This window comes from Botryllus schlosseri, chromosome 16 (assembly GCF_051294905.1).
Source record: "Botryllus schlosseri isolate E-star chromosome 16, Bs_hap1, whole genome shotgun sequence".
Classification (NCBI taxonomy): Eukaryota; Metazoa; Chordata; class Ascidiacea; order Stolidobranchia; family Styelidae; genus Botryllus; species Botryllus schlosseri.
This window is the reverse complement of record NC_137251.1, coordinates 7,349,777-7,367,921: the sequence shown is the minus strand read 5'-3', so window position 1 is coordinate 7,367,921 and position 18,145 is coordinate 7,349,777. Positions and strand designations below refer to the sequence as shown.

The following is an 18,145-nucleotide window of genomic DNA, read 5'->3' as shown; positions in this document are numbered from 1 at the left end:
CCAGAAGTTAACACACGTCAATGTGTTTCGGAATTCACGAGAAATTGGTACTAAGAGAAGTATATTCTTGTGTACACAATAGCGGAGAGAATATTTAAAATGTAGTAAGCAGGCCGATGGGTATTCATTGAGTTGTATAAGCATAAAAACATTCCCGCGCGCGCGTCTTAGGATTAGGTGGTAGGGTTAGGCAGGGTTTAGGAGCGCGCGGGAATGTTTTTTATGCTTATACAACTCAATGAATAGCCATCGGCCTGCTTACTACATTTTAAATATTCTCTCCGCTATTGTGTACACAAGAATATACTTCTCTTAGTACCAATTTCTCGTGAATTCCGAAACACATTGACGTGTGTTAACTTCTGGTATTACGTGATAATATCATTTTCATGTCTGATAATGTCACTTGTCAAGGTGATATAAACGTAAGCTCAAACTACTTTGACATACACAGTCCTAAAAGTAGGTAGTTCCACCTGAAAAACCTCTTGAGTAGAGGGTAAGTTATCTACGGAAATAACCATCTATATTAGTTACTTTTAGATCCCTAATTGTACTTTTGCGCAATATTTGAGTTTTAGGAAGTACCCTTCAAAGTGAGCCTACATCTTGGATATTATCCAAAACCACATAAATTTCGCTTCGAACGAGGTATCCTTTAAAATAAGGTAGAAGTAGTCATTTCCGAGTAAGTAAAACGTTAGTACTCTAGGTCCATTTCTGTTCAATACTCTAGCTATCATGAAGTTGATGTACTCCAATATCATAAGGACTTGAGAGTATTTGGTGCATGTAGGCAAAAAACCTACTTGGGTATTCTCACAAAGTGCGAGTACTATACTTAACAATTCTGAAAGTTAGCGCAGTGGTATGTTCCATTGTCATAATGTCCTACACCTGTGAACCGATCTTCAAGTTGCGCATTCAATGTTAAGCTCGGTAATTCCGTTATTAAAGTTGAGTATGCATAGGTACGTGCTACGCCCCCTGCAAAAGTCGGCATGGAACTGGATTAGTTTTAAAGTTGTTCAATCATGAAATGCGTAACAAAATTTGACATGGTGCATTGTCATAATGTCTTACAACGGTGTAGCGAGTTTCAAGGTTGGGAGTCGATTATTAACATGGTAATTCCGTTATTAAAGTTGACTATGCATAGGTACGTGCTACGCTACGGAAAAACAGACTTAGCCAAAAGTCTGTATAGAACTGCGTTGGTTTTAAAGGTGTTACATCATGAAATGTGTGACGAAATTTGGTATGGCTCATTCTTATTATGTCCTACAACTGCGTACCAACGTTCAAGGTGAGAATTTGATGTTTAGCATACTAATTCTGTTATTAAAATTGACTATGTATGGGTATATGCTGTGTTTACGAAAAGCAGATATGCGTAAAAGTCGGTATTCGACTGCGATAGTTTCAAAGGTGTTCCATCATTAGATGTGTGATGATGAAATCTTGAAAAACCTCGATCTCAGCTACGCGGAGAACATTAACTTTACGCAACTCGGGACTATTATTTCGTGTGATCTAACATATTTGTCAGTTGTGAACTCGCGCTTGCAGTCAAAAGATTTCATTGCTATGCAGCTCAAAAACATTAAGGTCTGCGCGATTATTGCTGGGGACGCGCATGTTGCCGAATACTATTCCAAGAAATTGACGCGTGTAAATGTGCCACGAATATAGTTGATTACGATTCCAAGAAGTCGGGCCACATCGACAATGCGAATTAGAACATTATAAATAAAGTTGCGTTGGCGATACGAATTAGAATGTTTACTTCCGACGTAAAGTAATTCGCATTCTGAAAACTTCTCATTTCTGTTCCAAGTATTGTCATGTGCACAGCGAACGAGGCAGGCATCACAGGTAAGGTAGGATCCACGTATTTTTTTTTTGTATCGATTTAAACTAAATTTAGCTATAATTTCTCGATGCGGTATTAGCTTACGTGGATTGTGCACGCAGATTGAATTACGTTGAGATTTCTCCAATAGCTAATAACGTAATAATTAGTTCTGTGCGCAGATATAATATTAACCGGCAATATAGCCGAAGTCGCATAAATTCGAATGTATATGCAAGTTCTCCGTTAAGGGTAGACTCTCTAGCCTCGCTTATTACTCGAATCTCGCGGTGGTTACAATATTGTGAATTAATTGAGTGGAGCTATACTGTATATTACTTATCGTCTATATTTAAATTCGGTATGCTAATGCGTTGAGTTTGAAGCTAAATCGCTCCATTTCAGGTAGCGAAGAAAATGATTACTGCATACTTGTTGACACACGCAATCCCAGGACGACTTACAAACGTATAATGATGGAGCAGATGGCACAGTCCTAAGGGTGCGTTATATCATTTCTCAATTATATTGAAAAAATCACCAGAGTTTCATGGCTGAAGCTTTATCATTTCGAATGCTGAATAATCATATATTACATCTATAGTAATACCTAGATCACGCTACGTCATAATTTGTGCTATTACAATATTAAGATTTAATTAAGTAGAGCTTCGCTATATTATTTACGACCTATTTTTTTAAATTTAGCATGCTAATGCGTTGAGTTTGAAGCTACATCGTCTCATTTCATGTAGCGAAGAAAATGATCACGGCATATATTCGCGGACACATTCAAGCCCGGGACGAGTTACAAGCGTATGATGATGGAGCAAATTGCACAGCCCTAAAGGTGCGTTATATCATTTCTCAACTATTATGAAAAAATCGCCAGCGTACCGAGATTTCTCCTATATCGTACCATTTAAATAGCTATAACGTAATAATCAGTCCTGTGCGCGGCTATAATGTTAACCGGCAATATAGCCGAAGTCGCATAAATTCGAATGTATATGCAAGTTCTCTGTTAAGGGTAGACTATCTAGCCCCGCTTATTACTCGAATCTCGCTGTGGTTACAATATTATGAATTAATTAGGTAGAGCTATACTGTATATTATTTATCGTCTATACTTAAATTCGCTATGCTAATGCGTTGAGTTTGAAGCTAAATCGTTCCATTTCAGGTAGCGAAGAAAATGATTACTGCATACTCGTTGACACACGAATGCTCGGGGCGACTTACAAGCGTATAATGATGGAACAGATTGCACAGCCCTAAAGGTGCGTTATGTCATTTCTCAAATATATTGAAAAAATCGTCATTCTGGGTAACCCTAAAAATTCCCTTACGTAGCTGTAGAAATTTGACAAATTAAAAGTACAAAGAAGGTTTTCTTATGGGGCAATCTTTCGAGTATTCTCAGAAAAACTGTATACATCCTACAGAAAAATGGACGCGATTAAACGATGAAGAATTATATTCTTAAAATATTACATGAGACAAAACATGCGAACATCCATTATCTTGATAATGCTATTACAATAGATGTCAGTCCGATTCCGAAAAACATGAGACCCTTCCATACTTTATTGTAGTATAAAGCGGTATTATCAAAGAATTCTACAAAGCCGTTCTGCAATAAAGATAGAAGCCTTAATGATCATACGGAGGAAAGTTATCGTGTCGTAGAATATAAATTGGGAAGCGAATTAGATGGTAAAGCTGAATTTTATCATCGAGAGGTGATATGGACTCTAGAGAGTAGATACACTATATATCTCATGCTAAAGATAATTTGTAAATCCCGGCTTATTTTGAGATCTGAGCTACTTTGAAAATGAGGATCCTAGGATTTGCTCAAGTTTCATCTATATCGTACAATGCGTTTTCGCGCTCCAGAATGACTTATGTCAATGAAAAATAGCAAAAATGATCTCTCAAGCTTTGATCATGGTTTTGTTTTTGAAAGATGTCGCGATGTCGGTATAATATTTTCTAAAACTTGCAAAAGTTGCTAAAGAACTGCGTTAGTTTTAAAGTTGTTCCATCATGAAATGTGTGATGAAATTTGGTATGCTGCATAATCACAATGTCCTGGAGCTCATTTAGATACCTAAGCTACTTTAAAATTAGTGCTCGAGTATTTGCCGCAATTATACTGCCATATAGATACAGCCAGAGGGATTCGATGGTGACGTACTTGTATAATGCACATTTTGGAGAGATTAAGTAAAGCAATGATGTTAGATAAATCCATTAAATTAAGCTAGAAGTAGGTATTTACGAAGAAAGTTAGCATTCTAGGTCTATACTTCTGCTACTTTGGTATTCTGATGGAGTGCAAGTACTTGTTTACTTATCAACTTTGAAGGTTAGCGCAGTTTGTGGTGTGATACTTTCACGTTATTTAAAACTCGATACTCGAAACTTGTTGCTTGTACGAGTTATCGCTGGTGTGTAAAGGGTTAGGAACGATTTTAATGTATAGTTACACATTCTAGTTGTTTTGATGTAAGGAAAAAAATCATTCGATAACTCGATGCAACTAGTCAATAAAATTAGTATTCATTTTACAAAAAACGTCGTGTAAAGGTAAAGTACTTGCACATTTTGTAGTGCTCAAGTATAAGTTTTTAAACTATTACCTTGATAAAATTTTCAGAATAGAGACTTTTGCGTAAAGTCTGACTTGCATTTAGTTGCCAGCCCCGAAAGCAAGCAAAGTTTGTGGTATTTGCGCAACATCGAAAATCGATAAAGTAGTCCAAAACCTACTCAATTTGTACGTGGAGGGAGTACATAGCGAAGTACTTGTACATTTTGGAGTACTCAAGTATACGTTTGGCCTGCTCTCGCTGTACTTAATGAATCATTCCTGTGTCATAAACACTTGAGTAGTTGGTGTGTGTAGACAAAAACCTACTTGAGTACATAATTTTTATTTTTCGATAAAATTAGTATTCATTTTACAAAAACGTCATGCAAAGGTAAAGTACTTGTACATTTCGGAGTACTCAACTATAGGTTTTGTCAGCTTATTATATGCTCAGTATATTATATGTCAAGAATTGTGGAGCATTTATGTGGGTCTCTTCATTGAGTGTCCGTGTTGGGCGATAAGTTTAATTCGCAAAATTAGTGTGTTCAAATCAGGCCTGTCGCCAACATAGTGATGACGCATTAGCCCTAAATACACATAATAGAATATCAAGTTTGGTCTATTGAGCATTGAGCACGGTTCAAGAAGTATGATATTCCTGTACTTGCACTTCGAAATGGTTTACTGACCGTCGGTTCATTTAGATATCTAAGCTACTTTAAAATTAGTACTCGAGTATTTGGCTCAATTATACTATCGGGTAGTTATAGCCAGAGGGATTCGATGGTGACGTACTAGTATAATGCACATTTTGGAGAGATTAAGTAAAGCAATGATCTCAGATAAATCCGTTAAATTAAGGCAGAAGTAGCAATTTACGAAGAAAGTTAGCATTCTAGGCCTATACTTCTGTTTAATACTGAAAATGTCATGAAGTTGAAGCGAACTGAAATCATAAACACTTTAGTATTAGCTCCATATACGCGATAAGCTACTTTAGTATTCTGATGGTTTGGGATAAAATGTAATTTTTCGTGCTTTTTTATTTTTTAATAAAATCAGTATTCATTTTACAGAAACGTCGTGTAAAGGTAAAGTACTTGTACATTTCGGAGTACTCAAGTATAAGTTCTGGTTAGCTAAATTTCGATGTCATAGAAATACCACAAACTGTGCTACTTGTACTTCTTCAGAGTACTCAATTAGGTTTTTAGCTATATGCAACAAATACTTTCGGGTGTTTTTGATATTGGACTGCTTCAACTCCATGATAATTATAGTATTAAGCAGAAATGAACCTACAATACGAACGTTTTACTTACTCGGAAATGACTACTTTTACGTTAATTTATAAAACTTAAGTAAAGCTCATGAAATCAATAGTGTAGACGTCTCTAATGCGCTGAAAAAGGCAGAAAAAGTACTCAATACGCTAAATTTGAATCTAAAAATATTAATTCTCGTAAACGTAGTGGGTGTGGGATTCGAACCTATGTGAACACTTGTTCATTGAAACTTAAGTCCAACGCCTTAACCGCTCGCTGAAGCCAGTTCCGTTGCTACGATATCTGAGAAATCTATTAAATTAGGGTAGAAATAACTATTTCCGAGTAAGTTTCACGAAGTCTCGATACGCTATATTTAATCTAAAAATATTAATCCCCATAAAACGTACTGGGTGTGGGGTTCGAAGCCTAGAATAATAAGCGGATCGTGATTGAAAATAGAAGGAGGATCACTGGATTAACGTTTATGGAATACTCCGCAATGTAAAATTAGTATATACTGCACAAAATCCAGCGTGTAAGAGTCTTTACTGCATCGGAATAGTGTAGTTTTCTATCTACTTTACAAAATTTATACGATTTTTCTTGCTACGTTCCGGGATAAGGAAATTAGGAGTCCTATCTTCCCAATCGGTATGGAACAACATCAAAATCATCACAAAGCAATATAGACTTTTGCATGAATTCTGTTATGCGTTTACTACGGTAGTATGCGCACTTGCTTACAGGTGTCCAGACGTGGACTTTCTACTATATTCGCTCCTAACATTATAGCAGCACCCGACGCAGCTTACATTATTACGTTATAAGACGTCGGCGGCGTTTCACTGTTGGTTTAATCACCCTTATTCTAGTGACATGAAAAGGACTGAATCGTATGAAATGTGGTCACTACAAGAATCGAGCGAAAGCGCTGTTTTACGTCGTCTTGCATCGGTCACGATTAGTTTTACTTTTCAACTAACTTGTTGTCTGTCGTTATATTCATTAGACTCGCTTTCATGCGGCTAATTTGTCACTATCATTATAACGTCGGGAATCGCGTACCTGCCGCGAAAAGTTTGTTTAATTGTAACGCCGAGAATTGTGCGCCTACGGCTAGTCCGTTGGCGTTTAGCGCTGATTAAATTATCCTTATACTCGACATGCAAAGTAAATTTGCAGGTATTGGAATGAATTCAGTTGTAGTGTGCGCTCATATTAGGTCATGAAATGCGGAGACCTCGGCAATCGAAACCGCGATCTGTCTGCGCTCAAAATCGCATTTTATATGAATTAATTAATTAGTGATGATGTGTAGAATTTTGATATATCATCATAGAACCCCGCGCCTAGTTCAACGTTGATGAGTGTTATCTGTGAATATCTGGCAAATATAGTATTCTATTGACGTCATAGTTTTCGAAATTTATGTGTAATCTGAATGTTATTTATATCCAAAAAAGTAAGTTATTATATTAATATTTTCAAGTCGCAGCGCTTAAAATCGCATTTTATATTAATTAATTAGTGATGATACATTTCAAGTTATTCAATACATATTGCTAAATATACATGGAAAACCGGTATTGAAATTCACAAAACAATGAAATTTGCTCATAAATACACACGATGTGGCAGTGGCAGGTGACGTGGCAATGGGCATCCTGTAGGCGTGACAATGGGCGTCATATAGGCGTGGCAATTAGGATGACGTGGCGTTCTGGGATTGGTCTGCGTATAACCCAGACCATCATACTACTTATACAAACTGTAATCATCGGCGGGTTGACTAAAAAAAAAAAAAAAAGGTCAACTTTTCAGCTCATTGTCGAATTTTACACTTTTGCAACGAAATTTTCGTGGGTTGACTAAAAAAAAATAAAAAAAGGTCATTTCTCCGACTTGACTCCAATAAAGCCGTTTTAACGCGTCATCGCCCCCCTATCGCCCCCTTCGCTATTTTCGCCCCCCTATCGCCCCCTTCGTCATTTTCGCCCCCCTAGGCCGCCAAATCGCCCACGTTGGGAACCACTGTTGTAGATGAACACTATAACCATAACATAACTGCATTTACTTCTTAAGTGAAGAAGAATATTTATGGGATATCAGTCACCGAGGTCAGTGAGGGAGGCCTACGATGAATATATTATCAATATTACTGGTATTTTCTATCGATTATCATATATGACAAAAATTGGAACATTGTACACCAAAATAACGGAGTTTGAATAATTATTGTTCAAAAATACAGCGCAAGAGAGGTGAGGCATAGGTAAGGCACGTACATGTCAAGCTTCACGTGTGACAGCGCAATTCATCACACACAGCTTCGAACTTTGAATAATTGGTAATAATCGAACGTTATTATCGCACTGAAAATCTAAATATTAATAATGCCATAGCACCGGAAACCCTCAATTACCAAGAAATGGGAAATTTGGCTTTGTTACGTGGAACGACAGCACAGAGAAACATTGAACATTGACCGCGATGCACAGATGAATCTGCATCTGATGGTTGGTTAACAATCTGACGACTCTTTCGACGCCGAGCTTATCGACGATTGTCTGCAAAACGCCGCGCTTTTCAGCAAATAGCCCTAATTTCGACAGATCGGTACTTCGTCTTTGCCTTGGCTACCGAGATGTATCTAGCGTCCGTACTGTAGCCGTAAACGAGATCTACACAATGATGCGTAACATGCCTTGATTGATGCTGCCGTATTGCCCACACTGGCTTCGGTACGAATTGACGTTTTGCCGATTCCAGGCGCACTGCTGCCAAGGTATCGATTTTGTTTCTGTTTCTGTAGTACTTATAGATTAGCTGCGACGTTGTAAATTTCACGGGTTATTCTTCTTACATTATATATTTAAAATATATTATCCTCAAATCGTTATTGGCATCCATCTTACTCTGTTGAAAGTCATCATCGTCGTGGAAATATGTAACATTATTATCAATATTTGTGAAAATGAGACATTGTGGCGCTTATCACCTTATCGGTCTAGTGCGCCCGGCAAAAATTTCGTATTACAAGTCACAAATCATTTACCTATAAATGGCCTAAATTAAATAATAACTAGGGCGATTTTTTTTTGACATGTCAAAAAAAGTCAAAATTAGGTCAAAATTGTAGCGTTAGGTCAAAATTTGTCAAAATTGTTTACAAAGTCAAACATTTTTTGACCTCTGCATTTCGTATGTATCGTAGATTTTGCGCTGTCGATGAATTTCATAGCTTGTATCCTACTTTATAGGCCTACCGTTGTAAACGGCCCATCGTCTGCTCATTGTGAATTATAAACGGTCAAATGAAACAAATAGTGACATGGTTTGATGGTCAACGTACCGCAATATCCTAACTGAAGCAAGACTGCTTGGACATTGATGTCCTTATATCAAGAAGCGCAAGCTGAAAAATTGTGACATAGACAACATTGTCAGAATGAAGCAACACGGTTTGTCACCAGCAGTGTGCACACAACTTCAGTATTGTCAGCAAACAACTGCTGCTGTTGAACGTTCTTTCTCCATTCTTGACCAGCTACTTAGTAAGGACAGACACTTTCTACCCGAGAATGTAGGAAAGTATCTTTCGTTGTACTACAACAAATTTGAATTATTTCCACCATACTACGTAATGTACTACTACTGGAATTCTTCATAGGGCCAGATTTCGTTAAAATACTAGTTTTTTATGTAAAAATTTGTCAGTTTTTGAGCCAAAAACGTTTTTTCAGGCCAATCTACTTGGTAGGGACAGACAGCTCTAACCAGAAATGAAAATATATAGTACAATTTTAACATTATGTGCGAAAACACCTAATTTGCATACGTGAGGTCAAAATTTGGTCAAATTTCAGTTTTTTTAGGTCAAAAAAGTCAAAATTTAAATTTTTTAGGTCAAAATCTTCCGTTTTTTAGGTAAAAAAAATCGCCCTAATAATAACAATTAAAGAACGCAAAATGGCATGTCTTATTTTCGAGACAAAAATACGCTCGCTCGATTTAGCAAACATATAGGGATTCGCGGCGTTTTGAAGTCAATCGGCAGCGAACATATGGGGAATATGGGGATACACGGCGTCGAAAGAGTACGATGCGCCCTTTGAAAATAAAAAAAAAATAGTTCGCGGCACACTAGCATAGTGGTTCTCAACTATTTTTGGCATACTGCAACTGTAAACTACCAGAATACTTAGCAGCAGTGTTGGGATGACTCGAGTCAATGCTTGACTCGAGTCACTTTGCAAAAATGACTTGACTTGACTTGACTCGGCGCTTCAGAAATGTGGATTGACTCGTGACTCGGAGCAAAATTTACGAGTCAATTTCAAGTCATCTAGTAAACGGTGTCAATTAAATCGATGCATCTCTTTGATGTTCGGATTGTTCGCGATACGTCGGTGGGACTTGTGAGAGCCACCAGTCATTCACAGATTGTACTTTCACTGATCCTCCATTGTTACATCACAAATAAATTGACCGAAAACGAAATGATCACAGTTTACGTTTATGTACTAGCTATAGAATAATCTAATAACTACGTATCTCTGTTTGTCAGACGGCTCAGTGCTCACATATCGCGAAGTGCCCAGCTTAGCCAACCAACCATCTAGTATGATTTGAATCCAACGAATATAGTTTATGCGTTTATAATCTCACGGATGTGTTGATAGGTAGTGTATTGTACCATATCAATTTGTTTCAACTTCTCGGCGCTTCGTATTCGATCCTCCATCTTGGCTCACGTATTTTATTAGCAGCTCTAAGAGTTCGTGAGTGATACAACGCCTTTTTGCACGTATATTTAACTTCATACTCGTTATTTGATTCAAGAGATATCACCAACCAATCGTCATTCACACAGCTAGCAAAATGTAATGACTTTGAATCATCACTCGTACTTAGAAAATTCAATATGACTTGAATTGTGACTTGACTCGTGACTTGACTTGACTTGACTCGACTTGACTCGAGTCACCTCCAAAAAACGAGTGACTTGACTTGACTCGAGTCACCTTCGAAAATCAATTGACTTGACTTGACTCGAGTCAAAATGTGCAATGACTCGAGATGACTCGTGACTCGAAGGTAGTGACTTGATCCCAACACTGCTTAGCAGTCGTACATAGAGGTAGTTTCTGACGAGGTACTTCTACCTTTTCGGGCACTCAAGTAGGTTTTGCTCTGCATCGAAGAAGAAATTACGGTATCTTATATATCTGCGGACATGTCACAAATACGTCTGTCTATGGATGGTATCATTTGACATGAGAATATACGTAGTTTTTTCCTCCTCGCCACCTCATCCGCGTCAGCGGTGTCTTACAAAAAGCCTAGAGGTGGGCCGTGCTATAAGTCGGCAGTTGCGGAAAATAAGAAGAATATCGGCCTGGTGTAAATGGCCATAGTAGTCGACAAACACCATGAATACCCCAAAAACAAACAATACATAGTTTTTAATTCTTCAGCAGCTTTGGCTCCAAACATATTTTACAATTCTAGTGCAAGCCGGAAGAATAACTTACTCAGTTCCGTGAGAGGTTTTGAAATTTTTGCCATTACCTCTGCTACCACATAATTGGCCTGCTGCGATCTCGTTGAAACTTTGGGCTGCGTTTAGATACCATTTCATGAGATTTGTTTTACAATTAACTCTGCTCACTATAGCAATGTAGATGTAATTATATCACCACTGCATCGAAAAGGCCAAGCAAGATCGCTGCTAACGAATGCAGAGGCGTTGAGTCGTAGCCTATACAATACATGGATGCCAAAGGCATTTCCAGGCTGATCGTGTAGCATGTGTGAGGATAACAATTAATACCTCAATAGTTCTACTGGCAACCGCCCGCAATTAAATTATAATTCCAACAAACCGGGATAAAAATCACATCGGAGGGTAAATTTTTAAACTGATATAATTTGATCAACGTTACTTATCAATCCCCAAACCATAGCCTGTAACAGACGTTGCGCTCAGAACCTACATTTTAAAGGCAGTGCCAGCTCGCTACCTAACAAACGCAACGTGGATGGCTATGTTTGTAATTCTAATTAGTAAATGTGAACAACTGAACATCACTCCCAGAAGAGTTCAACGAGGATTTGAGGACTGCGTTGTCACACAGGCGCCGCCACGTCTGCCCTTCTCTGCGATCAATCAACGTATTGTGCAAAACTGAATTCAGCATTCAAGGCACGCGATATGCCGAGTAAAGGGAATTCGCGGGTGATGTTGATTGCGGGCATGACAAGAATTTCGATTTGTCAGATGTACGAACTTCACATCGAGCCCGATATACGTCATTATTCGTTTGCTAGACTAGAATTATTGAGCGCATAATTGCAAAATTTCGAAGAAATGTCTCGCGGCACCGTTGCGAGACTTGAATGGCACATTAGTATGCCGCGGCACACCGGTTGAGAACCGCTGGTGTAGTAGCAGGAATCGTGCAGTTGCGTCGGCCAGCTTGCAGTACAGGGCAAATAAATTCCCCCGCAGATGAAGCTGTTATTCCATCGATACCTACATTCAATTGTTAATATGTACAATAGCCTCTTACGTAGTCTGTGTGTGAAGAGTGATAAAGTGACAGGAAATTAGTCGCTAACTGAATCAGCTCCCAATTCGGGCTTATATGTTTGTAAATCTGACTGATATGTACAGCGTTAAGTTATAATTCTGATGACTAATTCGTCCGTTTGAGCTAGTTTAAAATGCGGTTTCGAGGTCTTTCTACTTCATGCCCGCGATCTGGCTAAGATTTTCTTGGGTGATTTCTGATAAATGGCAATGACCTCATTTCCAAAGTGCTAAGAAAGATCTAATGAATTAATTCCTACTTTGCTCCGTAGAGGGAAAATATGTTTTGATGACTATTGCACCCAGTTTCACATGTGCAATCCTTCATTGGATCATGTCTATTGTAAATCGACAAAGATAATTGTAATCAATAATTTTACCTCAGCTCGAATTGACCTCACACTTGGCGCGAACTATTATCCTATTTTTGTGCTAACCAACATAGTTTCATGACCGTTCGTTGCGGTCACTTGAAAAGATAGTGAATGAATCGGATGAGCATCATTATAGTGCAGCTGTGTCCGATACCACTGCATCGCACCTCATGCATCGTCTTTATTACAGTATACTGCTGCCACTAACACTATATGAATAATATCACCCAATCAGGGAGCAATTGAGTTTTGGAATGATTCAATGACTCGTGGCGTGTGGATATGTTAGTACTGTGTAATTCTGCAAGTTCTGTCCACTTTGCGAACAGGTGAAACTAATTTTGATCTCCATTATGAATTCCTGACCGTACGTCGAAATTATTTCGATCAGGAATACCATTTGATAGGAATGGTGAAAACCCCTGAAAGATTTCTGCTACTGCAAAGTTAGTTTCGAGCAATACTTATTTCTATATTTATCTTTATTTAGATCACAACGCGCCCCAAGTCAGCGAACCAGGTACCCAACCCTTCTCGTTACCCCTCGGCATTTTTTGTTTTGTTTATTGCACACATGCTACATTGGCGCTTTTGTACATCGTATATGATGTTGGCGATGAGGAGCCCAGACAAATTTTCTCAAAAGTAAAAACTAGACATAGCTTGCTTCCGTTGGTACCTAGGCGTTATTGCTTGACACACCGCACCGATTGTCTACCGTTGACGCAAGAAATCCCAATGGAATTTCCCCCGCATCACTTCTTGAATCTTATATGATGGTTGACGCTGGTCTCATTTCCTTAGCCCTCATGCGGCCGGATTCAAGTTTGAATTTATTGTCTCTTATTAGAACGCTTTCATGTCTCTGCCAATTTTAAGGTGACGATACAAAATATTGATACAGTATTTACTCTTTATACGTTCCGTAATGTCTGTTAATTGGTTCTATTCCCAAGGAGATTATGACGAGGCAGCGGAATTACGGTTTGAAATTAGCATCGCTTTACTATGAGATCAGGTTGTCATAAGAGCTCGCGCATTGTGGATACGTCTTTATATTTTGATTATCTAGTTAAGTACTTCTAATTTGAATACATGCGGAATCTAACCACTATATCTTTGGGAACATCTTAAAGATGTTTCTGTTATGCTGTGTGTTAGCATAGTGGTATAATCCACAGCTGCAACACCAATGGGTTGCGGGTTCGAGTTCGACCGAGGTCGATTCCAGAATTCCTACCTAAGTGTTGAAGGTTTATCTAGGATCCTCCTCGCCATATCATCGCTGTAGGCGATGTCATATAAAAGCGTAGAACTGGACCTTGCTACAAGTCGGAAGCCATGGAATATGAATGAAGAAAATTGGTCTGGTGTAAATCACCATAGTAGTTGACAAACACCGCATGAACACCACAGAACAACTGTTATGCGTCAGGATAAAGCTATCGAAAGCTGATACAACAGGATTGAACTCAGGCAGTACCGATTTCAATTTGATTCTCACGGATTGACATTTATGGGCGTTGGGCACAAAACAGTGCAATCAGCGAACAGAACTTGCATTGTGCAATGCCCCTCCCTTGGAAAGGCTTCGTACTAGGGTTGGGACTTCGGGATCAAATTTGAAATCCCGGGATCGGGATTTCCCGGGATTTGCGCTTCTCAATCCCGGGATTTCCCGGGATTAGCAAAGTAGTAAAATACACATACAAGCTACACACACAACATTCATTCCTTGTAGTATTGACGAAAAAACATGTTCCCGTGAATACGAATGAAACCCAACCACCGAAGGCCACCCAGATAATGAGCGTTTAAATTCATGTACCGCCTGTTTCGTGTAGAAAATGATTCGTCAAACGTGATCGAAAAACGTCGAATGCTGCGTTTCATTGCCATAAGCTCTTCTTCCACACACTTACGGATTTATTTGCTGTGCTCGATCACCAAGTCACGAACCCGTTTGCGACATCTTGACAAGTCATAGCCATAAGCCTTGAAGGCCCGACGAATTCACTCACTTTGGGTAATTGAATAAATGTTAACCCGTCCACAGCAGTTACCTGGTTAAGAAGTTCATCGAGGCGAGGTTTATGCGATCTATTTTATGGGAATCGATCTTCCTCATCTTTATTTTTAGCTGATCTTTCTTTGACGTGTCCGATTGAATCATGCATGATTTAATTACTATCATTTGTACGGACCTTAAATGCGTTATTATAGTCCCTTTGTGCTGGACACTGAACCTTTCAAAACGTCTTGACACAAGTTGCATTTGGCTTTTAATGTAGATTTATAAAACAAACAGTTTCGCTAAGCATGTGATTTTCTCTTTGCATTGACATATCCGAAATTAGCCATTATTCGACCTGTATTTCACCTCCACAGCAGTTCCTTGTGACTTTCCGATACTGAGTTACACTGCTACGATTCGTAGACTACGACGGAAGTGATTGTGTAGTACATTGTTAGGACATAGCTGGCTTTAATATCAAATAATGGTGAATTGTTTTAGACTATCAGCAGAGTTTGTGACATTGCTTTATTACCAAAATAAGAGATATGGCGCTACGTAGGCCTTGGAAAATGCTCTTTACAAATCCCGGGATTTCATTGGGAGTAATCCCGGGATCGGGATTTCCCGGGGTCCCAACGCTACTTCGTACTTCCTGGCGGTGCAGTAGGAGCTTAAAACTAGATCATTCTCGTTGTAGAGGTTTTTGAATGCGTGGTCTCAATGAACCTCAATCGTTTACATAACTGTTGATTAATCAATTGATTGATTAATTGATTGATTGTTTGATTGTTTGATTGAATGGTCGGTTGGTTGACAGGTCATTTTGGCATAGCAATTAGTGTCTGCTGATATCATTTGTGATCAGAGCATGGTATGGCATATGGCAGGGACGGTCAACTTCTCCAGTCGGCGGGCCGGATATGGGAAAATTAAGTACTTGGCGAACCGGATTCCTGAATCGGTAGAATAATCGCGAATTTATCCACATATACAAGGAATATATCGTATTTAATGTCAACTTTAAGTTTGAAGGATTGAGACCAAAACAGTATTCAATGAATTTATTACCGTAATTTAGTTTACTTCAATAGCTGCTGAAGTCAATGAGACATCTGTGGTCGATAAAAGTTGTCAACAAGTTCATCGAGCTCTGGCTTCATGTCGGACATAGAAACCCTTAGTAAAGACTGCACGTGAACATCATATTACATTGGAACGCAGCTTTGTCTAGGTAATGTCCATGATAGTAGATGTTTGCTCTCAGATGTATAATGTAGACCTGCGGGCCACATTATCAAGTATGACCGGAAAGTATCTGCCGGCCGCTTAAAACGCCGTCGTGGGCTGTATGCTGCCCGCCCTTGTATATGGTATGGTATGTGGCGAAATTTCGGGTATGGAATATAGAAAAAATTGTATAAACAAGTTGTAATTTGGCATTCCATTACGCTCCCCTTTTTGATAGTGAAAAATTTTGCGCCCCCCTTATCGTGATATCACAAAATATTGAAGAGATAAATCAGAATTCTAGCAATCCCAACGTATAGTTTGATAACAAAAAAGGTTATGGCTAATGTTGAGAGTATTCTCGAATATGAAATTCGGACAATATACAGAGTAAACACCATGAGCAGGAGGTAAATCGCGTGGAGCGCGAAAAAGGCTCTGTTAACTGCGGCTTCGTGCGCCTTCAGATGCTTCCACGCCCCCGGTTTGAGAACCACTGCATTACGGGATCAAGACAAAAAGTAGATACCACTGTTCACATCGTATATTATACACCTTGTTCAACTGCTGGTTTACACAATTGGCTACACAAACGAACGTAGTAAATATCTTTTGTTGTTCCTACGATATGGCGAGGACCCATTGACCATATTCATGACTCTACGTATGCCATATCAATGTATAAGGATTTTCTTCTACTTTTCTTTCTTTCTTCTACGAAAAATCGTATATCCTTAAACAATTATTAAAACGATGCTTTAATGCAGAGGTTCTCAGCCTTTTTGACCTCGCGGACCGGTAAAACTTCAAAACAACTGTCGCGGCCGGGTAAACCGTCAAAAATCAAAATCTACTCTATATTTAATCACGAAAATTGTATGCAACTCTAATGTAATATAGTAAACTTCATTTAATGCTGTCTTATTGGTAGTAGATATCTATGAGTGATTCTGTTGAAGTTTACGCAAGGCGAGGTCCGGTTTAACACCACTAACATGATCGTGATTGTTCGGTATCCTTTGAAATATTAGCTGCTCTTTTTCATGCTTTATTATGGGGATGGTGTGAACGTGGGTTTCACGTTTGCGTTCCGTGTGTGAACCTCAGAGATTTAGAGGTTCACGTTCACAAACGAACCTTGGTAGGTTCTGCACTGTGAACCTTTTACATATATTACACTATTTTTCACGTCATTATAACATGCTTGGTTGAAACTCTTTGCATTTCTATTTCGCACAGCTCTATGCATGGCGCTGGCAACATTAAAAAATCAACACGAAACGCGCATGCACCTTGCCAATCTCAAGATTTTTACTTGCTTTCTTACAAAAGTTTGCTCGAAATATCCAGCTTTCCGTTTGTGACTGTCCGCTGTGAGCTTGACCCGCAATCACACAACACCAAGAACGAAATACACTACATGTGAGCTAGTCAGTGAATGATGCTTATTCAACCAATCAATGGAATTGGTATCGTTGTCTGATGTAAAATACCTAGCAGGCGCACGGGGTCAATCTTATGTTTATTGTATCATAAAAACCAATTCCGTTCGATTGAGGTGCTGGCTACTGTCGTATAACATGTTAATGGAGTAATATCGGTAGCAAGTATATAGAAACCCGCACTGAAATGTAGGGTTGGAATTAGTAATATGACGGCATGTGACGTCATGAGGGTCACATTTGCGTTCACACAGTACCTTTCAAAATGGTTCGCGTTCACACGAACCTGAACCTTTCAGAGGTTCACACAATCCCGGCTCAGTATAGGCTACTGCTATATAATATCGCTTATTTGCACTGTTGGAATGTAACAACGTTTGTGTCAGAGTCTTGAAACCACATATAACTTGTCCATAACTAAACAGTTTCGTACGACAGTGGCACAATTGCGACACGCTCAAAGTAGACCATGAAATCTCTATAATATTCTCAATAAATTTATAATGCGATGTTTTATATCCCTCAATAAAGGACAATCGTCCATCTTCCCGCATTTTGGAATTGAGATATAAAATTCCAATATCTGTCGCGGATCGGCGGTTGAGAATCGCTTCTTTAATGCATGCTCCTCATCCGTCTCATGATGGCTTTGTATCTGTTTACAGCGATGTTAAATACAGTTGTGGTGAAGAGAGTTCAAGATACAGCACTGATTCAGGCGAGTCATGATACAAACTAGAAGAAAGTTCTGAGGCAATGCTGTTTCCTCAGCAA

The 18,145-nt window shown here is 38.8% G+C and overlaps 1 long non-coding RNA gene across 1 annotated transcript; it reads left to right on the top strand.

Annotated features, from left to right (window-relative positions):
* The first annotated feature begins 235 nt into the window (after positions 1-235).
* LOC145458493 (uncharacterized) lies at positions 236-3,114 on the top strand. Its single transcript, XR_013921151.1, has 2 exons — positions 236-2,354; positions 2,561-3,114. It is a non-coding gene; the product is annotated as an uncharacterized LOC145458493 (long non-coding RNA).
* Positions 3,115-18,145: the final 15,031 nt, after the last annotated feature.